Source organism: Phaethon aethereus (genome assembly GCF_964289735.1).
Source record: "Phaethon aethereus genome assembly, chromosome: 1".
Classification (NCBI taxonomy): domain Eukaryota; kingdom Metazoa; phylum Chordata; class Aves; order Phaethontiformes; family Phaethontidae; genus Phaethon; species Phaethon aethereus.
In genome coordinates, this window is record NC_138575.1 from 172872889 (window position 1) to 172893510 (window position 20622).

Consider the following 20622-nt stretch of genomic DNA (forward strand, 5'->3'; position numbering starts at 1 on the left):
GAGATCATATCTTCCACATGGGGAGAATTTGTCGATGGGTTTGCAGATGAGGTACTCTCTTCTTCCTTAAGAAAAAAACAGTTCTTAGAAGAGATGTTCATACCACACAGTTCAAAGAGTAAAAATTTTTTTTTTTTTCACTTTTAAACAGAGCAAACAAAAATGTGCTAAGCTGTCACCTATACCACCAGTTCCCAAGTAGGGAAGCATGCCTCATTGTTGTCACTCAAGGATGCAAGGGTTGCAGTTCAGTTAAGCAAATGAACTGAATCTGGGCAAGTTTCATATGAGGGCCATCTCCAATATTTCTGCACCACACTTCCAAAATCTGCAGTGTGGGACAGAGTAGTCCAGAGACATTCACATGGGGGTGAGAATGGGTGAAAAGCAGCAGGCTAGGACACTGGGAAGGGGGAGATCAGTTTTAAGAAAAGGCAATTCCATTCAGGGAGTCAGAACTTGGGTTGGGAGTCACTATGAGATGCATCAAGTTGGACCACTCTCATCTAGGCTTCAGAAAGGCTGGGGAAAATAAACAATGGGTCATATTCCTGTTTAGTATGTCATCTGCATTGCCTACAAAAGAGGAGCTTCTCTTCTCAGGTCCAGCAATTGTGACCCAGCACCTTCTGCCCTCAGATCTTGGTTATCAGGATAACTCCATGCGTCACAAGACTGAAGGGTGTCTCATCATGGATCCACATTTCTCTGCTAATGGCCACAATCTTGTACCACACGTCTGGGGGAAGAGTTAAGAGATCATGGGAGTGATGCTTTGATTATCAAGGACATAGTTTGTTTGAATTTTGGACTTCCAGGTTATTAAATCCTCTCTAGAACCATTTCAGTTCTACGTACCAGTTGGATACAGTCTTAGCACATGCCCGAAGTTCAATAGTGTGGTGCTAATGCAGTTGATCCCTGCAAGAAGAAGATTGTACAGGACACATCTCTTTATACATGTATATGTATATATACATGTATATATATACATATATATACATATACAAATATGACTACACAGTCATTAGGGCTGAAATAATTGCCACACAAATCCTATCCTGAACTGCTCTTCATCGCTACACCTTGCAGCAATTGGAAAGGAAAATTGCGTATTTGCAGAAGATATGTTAAAGGAGGGTTTACTCTTCCTAAATACTGGATAAGATGGGAATAAGGAAGGGAAGAATGATACAAGGAAAGGAGTACTTAGCGTGGTGGAGCCAAGTTACTCAACAAGAAGAGTGATGGAATTGGGAGGGGAAGGGGTTATTTAAAACCGGGATTGGGGAAAAGCTAACAGGTGCTGGGGAGCACTCAGGTCAGATAAAGACATCTGCTAGAGATGTCAAGAGCACAAAGGTAACTCTGTGTCTGGGAGTAGAGGGTAGGATAAAAATGACAACTGAACAGGAAATGGGAAAGACTGGGAGTGTAGAGGTACATCCCAGCAAAGAAACAGGGTGTCAGATGGCAGAGTAAAATACAAACAGACACACAAAAACTGTGAATACAGACACTTGTGAGAAGCCCGGGGGAAAAAAAAAGTAAAAAGAAAAAGAGAAACAGGTGCACTAGAATGGCTGACAGAGGGAGGATGATAACATAAAAGCATTTCTGAAACACGATGGAGTGGTAAATTTTAAGGCAGAAATATCCTTCCATCAGGCTTTATAAGTGAATGAGAAGTCTTTGAGAGACTCTCTACCTCCCAGACACTATAGGCTTGACTCAAAACTGTTAGCTGACTTATGGTCTGCATTACATAGGTGATATGACAGGATGTCCATAATGATCCTCTGACTAAAATTTAGAAATGAACCAGTATAAAATATAGCAGATGGACAGATCAGCTTGCAGAGATGAAGCCATTTATATCAGTAGTTCTGTGAGATTTTAAGTCATTGAAAGCTGATCTTTTTCCTTCAACAAATGTGTGACTACATTTAGTCAGCTTATGCTAAAGCATATCGCAACATATGCATCCATTCATTTAAAGAAGTGAGTGAAAAAAGAGTTAAAAAAATAAACTGCCAGGGCCTTTATGCAATGTACTTTTGTTTAATACAAAGAACACAGAACCCTTTCAGTTAATTGCATGTTTGATCATCAATATCCTGTCTTTTGCAAGTAAATACTCCCACGCAAGAAATTCAAATAAGGTACTTCTGAGTACAGAAGCTTTCAACTACTTCCAGTTTATTTATCTAGGTTATTCTACATGTTGGTGTTCATCTTTCTCATAACAGGACTTAAAAACAATCCGCTTGATGAGCTTTAATAAAAGGTGATAAACAGAGCTAACAATGTAAATTGAAAGTAAACACATAGGACCAGTAGCATCATATAACACGACAGGATTTATGAAACAACTCCCTCAGCAAAAACACTTGATTAGACTCTGTTTCAAAAACATCTATAATTAGGACACATGTGTCCCTAAATTAATTATTTTTACAAAAGGTGAGCACTGCTTTCCTCCTGGCTTCTCTGCAAAGAAATGCTTGTAGGATAAGGGTGATTCATTCCCACCAAGTCCATGGCAAAAGTCCCATTTGTGGTAGTGGTACGGGACAAAGTCCCCACACCAAACACCATCGAGGTGTCCCAGACATCTCAGCCCAGAGGCAGGGGTACCTCCTTTCTGCAGGTGGTTCTCGCTCTTTCCATTGCTTACATGGGCAAAGGAACGGTGTTCTTAAACTCAGAGACTTCTTATGATTTCAGGTGCACTTAGGCTCCAGGTTTTGAGTCTCAGGTTTTGAGCTCTGGGGGCTAAAAGCAAGGTCTAGAAAAGCTATGGGGTCTATCACCCGTGTGGTTAGAACTGGCATTGCAGGATACATAGAAACGTTTATAACTCAGGTAGAAAAACATAATGAAGTGAGTCGCTTCCATAAGGCTGGCATAGGACCACCTGGTGGGACCTGTTATTTGGGAACTGGAAGTCCTCTAGTCCCCGCAACCTGGAATTCATGGTAGGCAGCAGAAGTGAACTCTGGTAAGGACTCAAAAGGTGACTTCGGGCTAAGTTCCACGTGGCTGTACGGAACAGCTACCAGGACATGCCCCTTGCAGAATTGCCTCACTGCTATTCTATGTCTCTAAGGCCAAACCTGGATTTTCAAATTCACTGTTTAGATACCATGTCACCTTGGAGGCACCCAACTCATAGTTTCTATAGGAAACTTTTTTCGGTACCTAAATAACTTTCTCTTGAACATGCTCACAACAACATAAGTTCTGATGGCATCAAGCAAGCAGGCACCTAATTCACATCTAAAGACAGACCACGTACTCCTCTGCCTGCAAAGGCCAGTCTGGGAGTTGGTTTTGTGCCATATCTTTCTACACCTCTACAAACAAGGTAGGCACCAAAGTCTGAACCACAGGGACCTGCATGCCTCCATGTGGAATCCATGGCCAAGAACCCTCCCTTGGGTGTCCGTTACAAAACCAGCCATTTCTGACAAGTGGCAGTCAAAAGAGGAAAGGCAGGCCTCGTATTTCTCACATTGCCAGAGAATACTTTAACCCTGTCTCCCATCTTCCACTGGCCTTTATGAGAACAGATGCACTAAGGTAACCAGCTCCAGGAGTTGTTTCATAGCTGTGACCCCAATTAAGAGTAGGCGCTTCTTTGCAACCTCAAAGTAGGTGTTTCACTTTCAGAAGTAGTGCCTAAACCACGCTATCTCATATGTATTTCCTAATAGCCAGCTAAGTTTTTCCACCCTCTACCAAATTCTGTGGATCTGCTTTCTGGCACTTTCTCGCCTCATGGTTTGATTTCACTACTGGCAAAGACACAGATTCCTGTAATATAATGTCAGCAGTCTGAAAGATGAATGGGCAACCGAAGCTAGCCCTCTAGGTTCCCTCTACAGTAAGTGGAGAAGTATCGGTGTTTCCAAGCAATGCTACATCCCTTACCACAACCGCTCCATCTAAGATGCCAGGTTGTATCCATGTCTAAAAGGATGTCTCCTTTTAATAAAGATTAAAAGCTTTCTTTTTCTAAAAGAAACAAGGTAAAATGAAATTGTGAAATATGGTACTGGTTAGAAAAGTTGCCCAGTTTCTACTTGACAACACTGCAAGACTTTTGAAGGCTTTACCTAAATCCTCAGCACCTAGTGGATGTAAATCAGTCAGTTCCTGTGACTGTAGAAGCTGAATACGTTATCTTCCAACTCAAGGCTATATAAGGCTTTCCAGTCCCAAACAATGAATATTAGAAATGGCAAGAGCCTGTGCAACTCAGAGCCAAGCACTGACGATGTTTGAAGTCAAGCTAAAAATACAGCCCCTGTCCAGATCCCAAACAAGGCAGGCAACAACAGCAGATGGTTATAGGGGATACAGTGGCAGGGATACACAAACACGTGCACAGCAAGGCACAACATTATACCATCGCTGCTTTCTCACACTGCCTGCTACCTTCATTCAGTGCATTTCCTGGAATTTCTTACCAATATTTAGTTCTTTTCAATTCATTCTGAAAAATGTTTTACTAAGTTGGTAAAATCATGTCAGAGCTTGGCTGCCTGGTTTCCAGGTTTGTGTCATGTAACCCGTTAACTCAAATGGCTTTGCAGCAGTCCGTGTTGAGCAATGCAGTCCCCATTCAGACTTCTGTTCTAAGCCCTGTATTCACACATTCTTAGCACGACACAAAATTTTCCCCCGAATCCAGAGTCATCAGTTCAGCCATTCCCAAACGCCATGTAAGCCAGCCTCCTGCTCTGAATTCCTGCTCACTGCAGGAACAGTAGAAAGGAGGCTTCAGTGCCCAGAGGTCAGTGTTTGGGAAGCCCCTTCTGTAGCTTTGGAGCAGGTCCATCTTTCTTCAACTGATCTTGTTTCTTTATACAAACTAAAACAAAGTTTATTTAACCTCTTATTATCAAGCCTCCAGTGGTAGATTTCCATGGCCTCCTACTCTAGTTTAGCATTTAGTCATCCTTTAGGTCAGAAATAATTTTTGCCTTGATCTCCTTTAATGAAACTATTTCTTCTCCCTGGGGACCTGCAAAGCAGATGGTTCCCCTCCTTTTGGAGGTAAAATTTAAATGCTGTCATCATTGCATCTTCTTATGTTATGCTGAGAATCAGCAAATAGCTTTGGTAAGTACAAACTGTCACATGCATTAAAGGTAGAAGCATCATCCAGATTCTAAAGAAGTCCCATGTATGGCTTTGTGCTGTGGGATGTTTTTAGGAACCGTTGCAAGTGTCTCTGCATTAACCTGATCATTCTCTGAGTACCTTGACTTTCGGCTGGGAACCACCTCTGTTTGCTGATGGTAGGATTTAACTTGTCTAAATGTAAGTATCGAACATGTAGTCAGCTAGCCTAAGCATACTGTTTTGGGTTACACCTGAATGAAGGAGAGAAGAATCCCTGGAGACAGAGAAGAATCCCTATTTCAGACCATTCCCCATCACCCCTGACCACAGAAGAACCTTAAAGGATGAGCTTAACTTGGAGCTAGAGAGATCTTAACCCTAGCAACCAACTCTGGGATCACAAAATGCATTTTTACATGTCTGCTTCAACAAAAATCATTGTGGTTTTCAAGTGCAGACTTTTCAGGAGACAGGGTAAGCAAACTTTTATCACTTTTCAACCAATGATGTCCTATGTGGTGCTCTAACACATCAGCCATACAGCCTGCTCCTACTCAAAGTGTGTTGGGACCCCATCCTCTTAAAGAATGTTTTTGCACAGCTTTGCAAGCAGTACTTGAGTGTTGTAGCGCTGATGGGAATTCACATATCCGCACAGAAACAAGCAATTCATCACATGGAGCTACATGAAAAATTTAGACAAAAACTCAGGCTTGAAAAGACAGAAAACAAACCTATTAATTGGGTGTGGCCTGGTGGAGGCCATTAAGGTCAGAAAATGTTTGGCCATACTGGTGCATGGCTTGCTTTTCATTATCTTAAAAAAACCAAACAAAACCGCAGCAGAGCTCCCTCAAAGTCCAGCAGGATGGTGCTGGGTCGGATGCCTTCCCGGCTGATGTTCAGATACAATTCCTGGCCCTGTACCCTGCAATTTAATTTACTGTGAAACTGTGCCTTAAAGTGTCAGTCTAACTTGAATAAAGATTAGGGGATATGGTTTTGCAGAAACACCAAGAGGTTTTTTTTTTTTTTCCTTTTCCTTTCTTTTTTCTTCTTAGTATTGAATGCAGAGAGGAAAAGGCAGGCAGATGCATGTCATAAATAAACCCAAAGTGAACAAAGAACAGATCTCCCAAGGAACTTGCTGTCTCAGTACTTGGAGCACAAAGAAATGAAGTAAGCACAGCCCTTCATACAGGAAGTCCTTCACTTCCTCAAGAAGTTCGAACATGCCGAGAAAGCAAAACAATTTCACAAGGCCAAAGTATATGGGCTTCTAATCCCATGAAAGTAGTATATGCTCTGTTGCAAATCCAGAGTCAACAGAGCTTTCCTTTAACACAGGCACAGCAGAGTTAAACCACAGGTCTAATACCGATAAGGTTGTTATCACTTAGGAATTCTTTTAGAAAGTGTCAGGTTTTTCTTTGCAGGATTAAAGCAGAGATTAGAAAAAATTATCTCAGTCTCTTCTTTTTTCCTCCCTTAGCTAATTCAATGGATTATAACATAGATGGATCTTAAAGTGCTTCAGACCAGAAGGGCAACAACAGCATGAGCGCAAGGAAAGCTCATAAGCATTTTAAAGCAGTGTCTGCTTTAAAAACTCTAATCCATGGTAATTCATGTACTGTAAAAACCGTGGAAAACAGCAGGAAAAAATACGCAGAACTCACCATACATTGCAAAGAAAGTTTGCTAGGGTCTGCTCTATTTACTCTGTGTTAAGCACAATTGTTTTATTTCCCTTTCAGCAAATCCCCTACAAACAGAGCTGCGGGCGGGTGCAGCATTAGGGACGTGGAGCGGAGCCAGCCGTCCCCCTGCTCCTTGGGCTGCTGCCGCTCGGCACGGGGGCCGCATGCCGGCAGCAGCGGGGTGATGAGGAGACGACAGCTGGGGCTGGAGGCAGTCGGAGGGAGGAACCGCTCCAAGCTCTGGCCGCAAATATCTCCTGATAAGTGCTGCTGGAGCGATGATGGTCTAGGGACAGAAGCAAGGAAGAATCTGGAAGGAGACATCCTATCTTTTATTAGTCCTAACCAATATCACTGGGGAAAACAATAAAGAAAAGATTTCATGACCTGAAGATGAGCCACTATGTCTGGAAGTCGTCTATTTTTTTCAGCGGTATCAGTGTGCCTAATAAAAGGCATTGCCTCTCCCCACAGCTCTTGGTTCATATATGTTTCCGGTTCAGCATTTTTAGCTATTACATTTCTAATCCAGCCTTTCAGAAAGTTGATGTGAAAATAAAAATTAAGAAGCCAGCTATCACAAGCCAGAGGGAGATGTAAATAAATAAATAGACTGGAGAGCCATTATAACCCTAAGAATCACACAGTCCTTGCCAGTTGCAATTTTTGGACTCGGGCATACCTGTTTTGAGAGCTCTCAGTATTGGCATGTGTCGAGGAAGAGAAAGGGGAGGGAGGTGGTAGCTGGAGTCCCCAGCTTACCCATGGCAGTATCACAGTGATTGCGACAGACTGGGACACAGACAGAGCCAGATCCCACTTCCAGCTACGGTGGAAGATGGCCAGGAGGAAAAGTAAGGGTGTAGGATGGCCAGTCCACAGCAGAGCCGTGTCTCCTCAAGGTGTGAGGCTGGCCCCAGAACTACAGGTGGCATCCGCCCTTGCACCGTATGTAGGGGCTCTGTTCTCATTTCCACTAGATTCACGCTCAGGCTCATCACCATCTCCCACCTTTGAGCAATTCCTTCTCTCACCTTCCCTCTGCACCTGTGTCTGTGCTCCTCCACATTTCCCTGCCCTGCTGCACCACCAGCAGCCCCTGCCCAGCTCTGTTCTTGTCCTTCTGTCTTCCCCTGGGCATGTGCTGCCCAGAGCTTTGCTAGCTCCCTCTCCGCCCCACTGGGACAATCCAGCGCTCCTTCCCCACCAGCATGGGAGCAAACTGTCCCCAAGGCACCGCGGTTGGTGCCAGGGGCCAGGGAAGGATGGCTTTTCATCCGCAGGGGACGGCTCCTCCGAGCCCGTGCCCCAGCTCCTGTTCACCCCTCGACCTCCCTGCGCACCCAACCCTTAGCGGGAGGCTGCAACCAGCAAATGCAGACCTGTTGGCTGAAAACACGTTAGACCCTGGACACCTACTTCCAACAGCATGTTTCTCCCTACATAACCTGAATTTTCTGACAGACGATGGGTCTCTCAGTCACTGTGAATGGGGAGCAGCGTGCTGCGGCAGGGAGCAGGAGAAATGGGGGACTGTGGAGAGCAATTCATCCCTCCAAGCACAGGAGCAAGACAAGAGGCAGGAACATGGCCCAGTTTTGTAATATGCCCAAGGAGAAACTCAGGAACCATAGCTTTCTGAAAAATCACATCTATGTGACCCTTTTTTCCCTTAGATGAACTCCTGTGTCATCTTTTTCCCCATACACCCACATGTCTTCTTGTGTAATGTCCCAGCTGAAATGATGGTACTTTCCCTACAGATGCCACAGAGAAGAGCTATAAATACTGTTTATTCTTAGAGCACGTTTTTATTTCTTCTAGTAGAATTTAAATGTTTTTCTGCAATTAGCTTCTAAAGGGTTAACTTAAGACGATTTTTTAAAAAAATATAATAAAAGCTTACAGCTCCTGAGATAGTATCAGCCCATTAAACATAGGTAAGAATATGAGAGGGAAAGAGAAGGGAACAGATATTATATATGTAAGGAAAATTAAAACTCAGGATGTTGGGCATGGGGGGAATGTGCTTTGAAGTACAAAAGATCCATTGTTAATGTGGGACAAAACCTCCCCAGTATGGGACAGAGATAAAAAGGAGGGAGTTTCTAACAGATCAAGGTCAACCAAGATATATGAATAACATAAATGCTATTAATCTCGTACAGCATGAATCACAGAATTGCAGCAGGGTATAGCTATGTGGCGGAGTTCATGGCATGAGTGTTTTATGCCACTTTGTATTAGATAATGAGTGTATTCATCACAGACTCCTACACATCATCCAAACTGGCAGAGAGGGAGCTTTAAGGAGCTTGAGAGAGCAAACCAAAGGGCTGGATCTAAAGCTCAGAAAGGTAATAGGGATGTTCAAATACTGCCCCAAGTTTAGGCATTTGCAGACATCCATACAATCTGACTCTGCAGGAAATAGCGTGAGAAAGAAGCTCTTAGTTGGACAGCTTGATGTTTATTATTTATGATGCTGCCTCTGTCATAACAGCCAATTTTACCAATTAGAAAAGATGTAGAGCAATACAGGAAAAGACTACACCAGAAAAAGTCTCTCATTCTTGCCTTTTTTTTTTTTTTTTTTAATTCTCATGGCTGCAAATTCAGAGACACAAAGAGAATCAATTTTCATCTTGGAGGGCTTAATCTAAACATCGTTGGGAAGCAAGAGACTGAGCCATACTGGAGTCAAAAAGTACATAACCAGATGTAATTCTGATTTCACATGTTGCATTTCCACACATTTTAGTCTCCTGAAATTCCAGAGACACATGTGTTCCACAGGAGAAGCTTAAGGGATAATTTATCTTGGGGAGGAAGGAAATGAAAATGTATACATGTGTGTATATAATTTTGACAACAATCTGCAACCAGATTGTTTGCAGTGGTTTGCACTTCCATTTATTTATTCAAACAAACATTTTAACTCAATGACATGGATCTATGTAGCCTGGTTTTCCTGATGGTTATGTTTTTCAGATTTTTAAAAGAAAGCTGAAATACAGTTGGGACCAAATTAAAATTCCAAAACTGACTAATTCCTTCTCCCTGAGGTTAGCAGGGTTTTCTCAGCATGAACCTAGACTTGCATTCAATTCTACATTTTGGTGCCATGTAATCAATGGAAAAGGGCAAGCCCCATAATGGGGCCAGCTCTCCACAATGAGCACATCCAAACTTAAAAAAAAAGAGATTTTGAAAGAGGGGCTGGTTGTTTGTAATGCAGTAGCATTTAGAGGCTACGCTGCATTTGGAGCTATTCTGCACCTTCTCTATATATGCATATACATACGTATTTAAATATATATTCTGTGTGGGTACATATACACTACACATGCAAGCATATATATATTGTACATAAGCATACATGCAATATATAAACTGCTTCTCTACCTGATCTTTAAGAGATATATTGCTTGAGCTTAGTGGAAGGAAGTTGGAGCAGGGAAAGGGGTGGCGGGGATAAAAACAGAAAGAAGGGCTGGAATGGTTCAAGGTAAAGCACCCCTCAGCACACAACTGAGGACTGTTCAAAGGCAATGCCAGTACTATGAGCATGAAAAATACTGTCACTCCTCCAGCTAACTTACAAAATGGGCTTGAGCAGGACAGGAAGAGCAATAGGAGATCAAAGGAAAAGCAGCAGATTTGTTTAAAAAATGATTGTCAGCACAATCACCAATTTGTGTGGGAAAAATCAGGCGAAAGCACAGAGCAAGACTCAGACCACCGAATTTTCCTTGTGGTTACCTACATCCAAGTACCCAAAGCATCCTGAAAGCCTACACTGCCCAGCAGCACCTAAGCCTGAGGTTCCTACAGTCCCCCAGAGCCTCCCTGGTGAGACTGGGAGTTTCCAGAACCCCTTGCCTTGAGCAGACTACTCCCTGGGAAGAGACACCCATATTCCACACAGGCTCTGCAAGCTCCTGCTTCACATCCTGTAGACCTTATCTACACTACTAAATATAACAGGCCAGGGATGGCTAAATGCTCTTCCTCTTAAAGTAGATGCTTGCTGCATCTTGGGTCCCTTCTGGAGAATTGCTCTGGTGCTCTGCTTGAACAACGTCTCTGGAGAAGGCGTTTCAGGCTGATCTCACCTACAAGTCTACCTAGAGAGTCCATGGCGCAGAGAAGTACCTCGCCACCACACTGCCCAGTTGCCAGCACCCACTACCTCGCCTGATGGGGACAGGCCACCAAGAGTGCGAGTCAGAGGAGAAGGAGGAGTTGGAGCAGAAGGAGTCCAACTCAACAGGTTCATTGTCAGAGCGTTAAGCTGAGAGGGGGAAATCAGAAATACCAGACCCAGCTTCCACAATTTTCTAGTCAATGCTTCTAGCCTATGGTAAGGCCCATCCCCAGTCTCCTTCTTCTCCCTGAAAGTTAGCAGCTACACCAAACAGCTCACATACAGCTGGTCTGCCCTACGAGGGGAAACTGAGGCAGCCGCTATTTCTGTAGGAGGGGAAGAACCATCGTGAGACGAGGCACAAGAAACGGCACATTCCCATGAAAAATGGAAGTGGGTCAGAACATCTTCTTCCTAGCTATAGAGAATTAAAATATGAACTCTTCACTCATGACAGCAGCCCCACAAAGCTGGGAAGGCAGTGGGAGACGCTTCAACCTCTGCTCCTGCCCCACCATACAGACGCTCAGCCAGAGTACAAGAGAAACCAAAAAAAATGGTAATATTCATGGTCACGTAACTATGGAGTTGTGAATGGAACATTTGGTGTTTTTTTCAATATAATCGCTATATTCAGTTTATTCAGATGTGTGAGACAAAAAAAAACCCAACTTTCTTGGAGACTTTTACCTCATAGTTAAATATAGTGGTGAAGCAGTTAACATAGTTATGTATCACTGTGTTGGCATGGGGTTTTTATCTTTTATTGGCACCATTTTATCCCCGGAGACAATAGGAGATTGTTCTCTCTGTGTGTAAAAAGATCTTGTTCTGGCAAGTAGGGTTTTCCGAGTCAACAAGTTTAAAATCCTCAGTAAGGGAGACAACATACACCGTGTTGGGACCGGCCTGCCTAAGCATCTCCTCACAGAAGCAATTGCTTCGCCATTAACTGCTCCCAGGGCTGCTGCAGCACAGAGCCCGTGCCTACTGCCAAACAAGGCAGAGGAGAAAGACAAACTAGCAATGCCCTACTATACTGTTACTACAAAGATGGGGGAAAAAAGCTTACTGATCTTCTCTAGACATAACCGATACCGCAACTGTTAGAAACTATGCGGTGAAAGGAAAATACATGTGCTTAGAAGCCATTTTGTTTGCTAAAAAACACAGAATCTGTATGAAAACAAAGGCTCCAATTCCCTGCTTCGGGCGCTTTTGTGTGCTTTTATATTGAAGATGTACAGGATTTCCTTTTCAATTCGTATCTTCCTGGTTGTATAAATAGTGCAATACGTAATTACAGAAGTCAGAGGCATTAGGGATAAGAAAGTATTTACATCAGAGATGTACATACAAGATTATGTGTGCATGGTAAATTTTTATCTCCATCTTTAAATAAATATTATGCTTCATCCACACCCAAAGTCTTGAAAGAAAGCTGGTTTAGTGTAAACAATTAACTTCCTGGCCAATTGTTGAATTATTTGATGACTTGTTGCTGAGAAATTCGGATTCTGTACTGTTGAATGCACCTTACAAGTTTTGATTAGACAGATAATCCACCCTAGATTCGTCCAGACATTGTAGTTTATTTGTAGTCATACCACTGTACTTGGCTGACCTGGTATTTCAGTCGGTCTCATTTGCAGAGGCTATAAAGCAATTTGGTTGCTACCAGATTTTTCAGCAATTAGAAACACAGGCATGAACGATGGCAGCCTCTGCTGTATATTTCATGAGTGCCCACAGTTCAACCCTTCTGCAAAACATGCTTCAGAGCTCAGATTACATTGAAAAATAAAGTATCTAGCACTTGGAGCTGCAGCCAGCTTCCAAAATGTTTACTGAGAGTAAGGCGGTGCAACAGTGATTACAAACCCAACCAAAACCCGCAGGCTCCATGGCAATATGAACCGCCCAGAAGGTCATAGCTGAACTGAGATCCTATAGCCATGACTATTTTCCAGATGCAATGAAATTCATCATCTTGCGGCAGACACAAAATGAAAAGCTATCTCCTTGCCCTGCAGGGATCAACCTGCAGCTGCATTTCCCTCTCTGCCTTTTCTCTGCGAGGCCCAGCTAGCTATAGATGTGTCAATAAATTCTTTGGCTTTTTTTTATGTTATTTAAGCCTTGGAAATAAACCACTGAAAAAAATTAAAAGGCCTTTTTTTTTTTCCAAAGCAAAATGGGACTTGACGAGAGGTGTCCTCATTGACATTAAACTAAACCAATCTGTTTCAGGGCAAACAAAATGTTCAAACGGCTGTTCTTCAGCATTGTTTGCAAGACGAAGGCAGTAGTGCTTTTATTCAACAGCCTGCATGCAGAATTTGGGAGATACTGGTTCAATCTCTATCTTTCCCTACTGGGTTGTGAAATCCTCAGCAGCCGTCTCTCGGGAGAGGATCCTGCCCACCCCAACAAAGCAGCCCTCCTCTGCCAAGCTCTCCTCCTGGAGCTGTTCCACTCCTTTGTATAAAGTAATTACTTAAATATACATTGAACAAAGAGGGAGGGAAATGACTGTAAGGCTGATCAGTTAGGGCATTCTACTGGGAGGTAAAGCAAACCAGTGAATAATTCATTAATTATGTTATTATTTCAGTGACCCAATAAATTTTTATTGGGGAAGAAAAAGTCACCATCAGAGACTGGAAAAATAGCCCCCAGACACCCTGTTACTTAAGGGTACCATTTTGGGAGGTATGTGTCATGGTTCAAAACCCCTGCAGGTGAAATGAGAATTAAAGTGCCCCCAGGCAGGTGCTCTAGTGACAACATTTTTGGGAAGTAGAGTTTGGTTCTTTCTCTCTTCCTTGCTCTCTCTCTTTCTTTCTCACTTTCTTTCTCTCTTTCTCTTCTCTCTTTTCTCTCTTTCTCTCTCTCTCCCCCCCTTTCTTTCTCTACTCCTTTTCTCTCTTTTCTTTCTTTCTCTTCTCTCTTTCTTTTTCTTTCTTTCTTTCTTTCAAAGCCTTACAAAGGCTTACGTCTTAAAAGAAAATAGTTGCAACTAAGGTTTAAAAGCCTTGAAAGGAACTCAAGTCAGCCCACATCTTTAATAAATTACTTAAGCATAGGGCCAAACTGCAGAGTTCCTGAGCTAATTGTTTTAAAAGCATCCTCCCTGCTTTATTGGGAGGCTCTGGACGCCAGTGGGCAGGATACCTCCAGGTCCCGCCGACATCTGGTACGGCTCCTTCGCTTGCCGGCACCACAGTCTGGGAAGAGCTGGAGGTGCTGGCTGGGCAGAAAGACTGCCTGAGAGCAACTTAGATGCCACAAAAATCAATAATAAACTCCCACATTTCCTGATACACATGAAAGGAAGAAGACTGCTTGACGGTACCAAGTCTTGCTGAAGAAGGACAACTGGAAAATGCAGCTTAATGAACCAAGTGTCATCAGAAGTAATGACCACGTCTGTCAAGGAACTTTATACCCATGATATATTCAGCTTCCAGCCATAGTTAAGCAAAGTGAAGGTGGCTGGCTGCAAAAGGTAAGTTATAGCAACAAAAGCACGTTGTTGGAGGATTTAGGCATTCCTGCTGCAGAAAGAGGTGACATGGTGCCCTGAGGAGGAGAGCGCCTCGTCCCACATCCTCCTGGCCATGGAGAAGTCTCCCTCTGCCTTCCAGAGCCTGAAAACTTTGCCATCTGTTCTCACTTGAGGAAAATTCTTGTTTTATCTTTTCCATTTGTTTTAAGCTGTTTTTAAACAGAAGCAGCTCAAAATACAGGCTGTGCAACAGCATATGATACAGCTAATTTCTCTCACCATCTAATGTTAACAACATATGGAGACTGGCCTGAGCTGCCAAGGACATAAATCTATCCCTGCCTCCCGGTTTGTTCACTGAATCTCCACTTTTTATTACTGTACATTCCTCCGCAGGACTTCGCCAAAACACCTGGTAGGGACCTTCCAGAGGAATGAATCTCACGGTACAGAAGAGACTCCTCTTCCCCCCACCCCACAAAAAAAACATATCCCATCAACCTCCTTTCCCCCAAATCCAAATTCACATTTCCATTGATAACGCACATTCCATTAATAAAATTGATTCATGTTTACACTGTTAACAAACACCTACAACACACCAGGTGTTTCTTTAACATTGATTTGTGGATAACTTCAGAGCTTCTGAAGGCAAGGGACATTAGCATCAGCTGGAGCCAAACCGATGGCAGGCAGGTATTGTGCAAGCTTCCTCGCCATTTTGCCAGATGACCTCACTCCTGACTTGCCAGTTTGCTGCTATTCCCTTCCCATGCCAAACTATCCAGCGGTTTTGAGATGCACACAAGTGAACCATCGGGTTCTTTCCGACATGCTGAATTAACCGACGTTTGAACCCAAGCTTCCATCTGAAGACATTCACACAAACCTTGAACTGCACTGCAAACAAAACCTGGTATTTCAAAGCCACTTGTTCAAATGGATAGCCGTCTCGTACCTTTTATTAGTCACTGTAGAGAAATAGGAGGTGTAATACCTGTAAGGCAATTGCAAGGACAATTTTCACAGAGTTGCAAATGGGCATACAGGGCAGCTCACTGGAAAACCTCTGGAACAGGGAGTGATGCTGCAGACTGGAAATGGGGGGTTTTCTTTCATTTTCTGTGTACAACGTCAAGACAAACATGGATGTTTTAGTCCTTCTCCCTGTACACAGCATTAAGCGATGCATTTTTAGGTACCAGTGACATGAAAGATGGACTCTGCTTGCAATCAACATGTGCCTCTCACAAAGCCAGTATTTGAACTTTAAAACAGAACAAAGTCCAAGATGTGAAACCCACATCTGCCTCAGGTGAAACCAGATGTTAATTGATGCTTGTTTATTCTCCTCCCTACGTATCCTGTCTCTTCACAACTTATGTAATGTATATATTTCATCTTCACTGTAGCAGTATGAATATCTTTCAAGTCTGTCAGAGATGGAGGACTATGCTGTCATCAGTACAGTCTATGGGCTCCTTTCTGTTAAAGCAAAATTTAAGTAATTAAAGCTCACTGGTGATTTTTTTTTTTTTTTAGGAGTCTCAGTTAACTGTTTGTGGGTCAAATTCTAATCACAGCTGTCCACAGAAGTTAACTGAGGAATATTTTCATAAAATTTTGACTGCATACCTTTGAGCAATAGTTCTGTTTTTTGGTATTTATTGGAATATCATATGATGAACTGGATTATTCATTAGCAACTTCTTTTGCCACGTTGTCTCACATAGCATGAAGTCATCTGGGTTTCAAAGAACGTGTAACATTGCATCTTAGCTTTACCTTTTTCAATCGCTTTTGTTAATTATTTTGATCCAGGTTTGGGGCTTCCCCCCCAGTTCTAGTTCTTAATCCTCTTTTAGGGAATACATTAAGCCTAAAGAATATCTACATGCAATAAATATTATTTCAAGAAAGTAACTTTTCTTTGTATGGAGAAATTAATGCAGAGGTTCCTGCGTTCGGAGAGAAAAACCGCCAAGCCTCGGAGCGCCAGGCGGAGGAGGAAGAAGCGGGAGCGAACGCTGCTATGGCCCATCCGGACAGACGCTGGGATCCCTCCTCGTGAAGCACGACGTGCCAGATCCGAGCCCATCGCTTTTCTTGGTGCTCAGACGGATCAACACCTTTCAAAAGCAGCCAAGGCAAGCTGTAGGTCGCGAACGCTGTTTTACTGCTAGGCCCACAACAGCGCGGGCCTCAGCATTTGGCAGGAGCCCTCCGCTTCAGGCCCGAGAAGCCTCTCGGCAGCCGGGGCAGACTGTACCTGCCGCCACTTTCACCACAAGGTGCCTTTTTTTTTTTTTTTCTTTTGGAGAGGGTGTTGACACAGCAAGGTGCAGAAATGCCGTGTCCAGGAGCTGTATTTCACTGCTGGCAAGTTCAGGTCAAGCTCTCTCTGTCTCGGTTGGGTCCCACGGAGAGAGGACGGGGAGGAGAGGGCGGCCGCGTTGCAGCGAGGAGCTCCCTCCCCATCCGCGCTATTTGCCTATGCAGAAAGGAGCCTCGCAAATAGGTCACTCATTAAAAGTTTATGTAGCTGAATTCAGGAAGCCTCCTCGCAGTAGAACAATGGTAAGGGGGGGGGGGCGGGGGAAAAAGAGAGAAGAAAAAAGGTTTTTATTGAGCCTTCTGGGTGGGCACAACCACCAGGCCTGAACGCAAAGCCCAGGTGAAGCATTACTTTCCAGATACCCATCCAGCCCCTCAGAGAGCAGCCGGTTATCATTTACCCTTGTGTCAACAGCTCTGCAATCCTTTCTGTACCTCTTTACAGAAACCCCAAGGAGGAAAACTGGTCTACCTATTAAACAAGTCACATTTTCTGTGTTTTCTTTTTAACCAAAAACACTAATTGAGATTTTAAACAAGCAGACTAAAACTCAGTCCCTACAAAAGAGGCCTCTCTTCTTAACTCCTCCTCTCTTCAAAAGCAAGGGGACCACTTACAAACGCAAAGCGAAGATTATGTGCGAACGTTGGCAGGATTTGAGGGCTTACAGCTTGTGAAACTATCTGAAACATGGTCTCTCTGGCTGGGCAGGGCGAGTGTATTCAGTAACACACCTTCCTTTCATAATTGTTTGGACCCAGGGATATTTTCAGAGCTCACTGCAACTCCCTTCCTTTGTACGGAAACCAGCCTGCCAGAAGATGGGACGTGGAGCAGAGTCGGGAGCGGAGAGGCCCTCCTGTGTCTCACAGGATGAAAATTAAATATTAACATACACCTCCTGCTACCTGCCTGGAAGTCACAGAGTCGCAGCATTTTAACTTGTGTAGCAGCGGCACAGGCAGGTTTGAGCTTTCAAGCGGTGGTAGACTCTCCCGCTCCCCAGTGGCTGCAATTAAATGCTCGAGCCCTTCAGCTTACTGCATTATGTTTTGGATCACTTCTCATTTCGTATAACAGGCTAAAATCTTCAGGCGTAACCTTCAAATTCACAAGAACATCCTGCTTAGTTTGGAGCAGCTAAATAAATCAGTTTCCCAGAGCTGTGAGGGGGACTCTACACAGCTGCTTAAGCAGCATAGAGGCTTCTTCCAGGTTCTCATCTGATTGAGCTTGCAGCTAAGTAAATTTTCAGCATAGAGAAAATAGTTTTTAAGGTTATGCTCACATTGCTCAACGAAGGAGTCGGGGATTGAATGCAAGCAGTGCTTAGCTGTGAGGCCATTCTCTGGCACTATTTTGGACTGCTCTAGCTCTCCCCATGACCCAACTTGGATACAGTTCCAGGAAGAAATTATTCCAGAGGAGGTTCCTGACAGGCATGGCTAAGACTGCACCAGGTTTGACTCTTTTTTCCCCCTCTTTTACTCTCTCATTTCTCCAAACACCATCTCAGCAGCATTTGAACCCTTGAGCACTCCAAGATATTGCAGATCGTCTGCTTCATGCTAGAAAAGCACCAGTCTGAAAAGCCACAATATAGGCCACATTTCGGTCAGCCCTTTGAACTAACACATAAATGCAAAGTTCCAACAGCAGCCAAGGCGACGTGGTGTGGACGCACGCAGCGTGGATGCAGCCGGCCCGCTGCAGGTCTGCTGCGTTGCGGCAGCGTGGAGGTAAGCCACCCTGCCCCACCGGCCTGGGGGCCAAGGATCCCTTTCTGCAGCTGACGTATTTAGCAGTGTACTAAAAGTCCCAGGCTGCCCCTGAAAATTGCTTTAATTCATGACAGTGCACGTCCCTAAGCCCTATCTAGAAAGCGCTGTCTAGCCTCTGAGCAGCCCTCCTGCAGCAGGGTTTATTACTCTTCCTGCCAAGCTGCTAGAACTTGTAGAGCTCCTGCTAATCACGAGGATTAAAGAATCAAACGGGGCTGTGGGTCTCAGAGCACTTGGGGTACCTCTTGAAACCTCAAAATTACTAAAGTAGCAATTAATTCCCAAATAACAGCTACAAATACTGTTCATAAACTAGGGAAACAAGCTGGGAAACAAGCTGGGAAACATGAAAAATTTTGACCAGCACCTCGCTGCGTGGCACTCAACACACCTTGCCAGCTCTATCATGAAAACATACAGACCCCACAAGCCATACCAAAACGGAGTCTAGCCACGGGAATTTGTTCTTCTGGTCTTTGTAAAGAATTTAACCACTCTAATCACAACAATATACCAAAATACTGGGGAAAGGAGTCCCACAGCTCAACAGCATGTTTTGTGAAAAAAATTTGACAGCTGCATACTTGCTTCATTCTGTCCCCTCAATTCTTGGATCAGAAAGGAGCGAACAGCTGATCCTTATTTGCTTGTGAAATAAAGTCTGTAGGAAAACAGGATTTCACAAAGCCCAAACTGTTCCATTCAAAGCACCACAGACTGAAGTGTATTGCCAAATACGAGGCAGGATCCTGGGGGAACCCAGGGGACTGGCAACTCTGGAAGCTGTGGTATCCTCAGCCACAGGACGCATGTACCCAAAGGGCAGGAACAGTGGAAGCTGGGGCAAGTTGCTCAACTGAATTTCAAAGAAAGAAAAGCAATTTTCCTATAAATGAGGAACTCTTCAGCAAGCTCCAGTGTGACCAAAAGCTATTGTTTTCTTAAGAACCTGCAGGGCACATTTCTTTAAAAGGTACTGAAAGGTGCAGTTTGCAGTCCAAATACTTTTCAATGCTGATTCATTTGACTCCATGTTGGACATACAGCTTTGGGTGGAAAAAAAGTATCATTTGCAGATGCATCTCTTGTATAGAGTAATCCTTGGTGACTAGCTTAGATGAGATGACTAAACTTTTAGGCAAATGAAATCAGATTACATGAGTCCTGCTGCAAGTGATGCAGATACTTAAACCTACAGTTAATCTGGAATAGGAATCACAGGAGAATACCCCGGTGCCATGTATGGAGGAAGAGGCCTTGTGGAAGTGACAATTTTAGAAACAATTAAGAGAATTCACAGCATCCAGCACTCTGAGCGCTAAAATGCTTAAACAAGCTGGCAGGAAATAGCGGAAGACCCACCATCCGTTTTCAGTGTTGGAAACGTGGGCAATTCATTAGAGTTCTGACACTCTTTCTCCCAAAAAGCTTTCTCCCCTTTGTCACTTGACAGCTGAGCAGTTTGCAGGGCTGCTCAGTAACCCAGAGACCTGGGTTACATTCCTCCTCACACGAGGGTTCGCCTGCCAAGACAGAGCTCAGAGCTGCAGGGTGCGTGGAAGAAGCCACTGAGCACATCCCTCATCGAAACTCAGTCAGCAAGCAAGGATGATGAAGCTCTGGGACAAGTCACCCAGGCAGCATGGGGAATCGCTGTGCTCTGGGGTTTTCAAGACCCGGCTGACAAAGACTTAAGCAATGTGGTCTGAGTTCAGCACTAGCCCTGCTTTGAACAGGAGCTTGCACCAGATTACCTCCTGTGGTCCCCTCCAACCCGAATGACTGATTCTGCAGTGAGTGTGGAAACTATTGGTCCAAAGGAAAGCAGGTCAGGGGCTACCCAACCCTTTAACCTAGCTATAGCACTCAGACAGGAGTTGGGATACTCAAGGAAGGAGATTTTCATTTATGCTAAACATAGAAATAATCCTGAGAGCAGGAACTCAGCTTCAACCTGTTGTCTACCCAAGCAATACACTTATAACTGGGTTCCTAAAGGAACTTAAATGTTGTATACATCA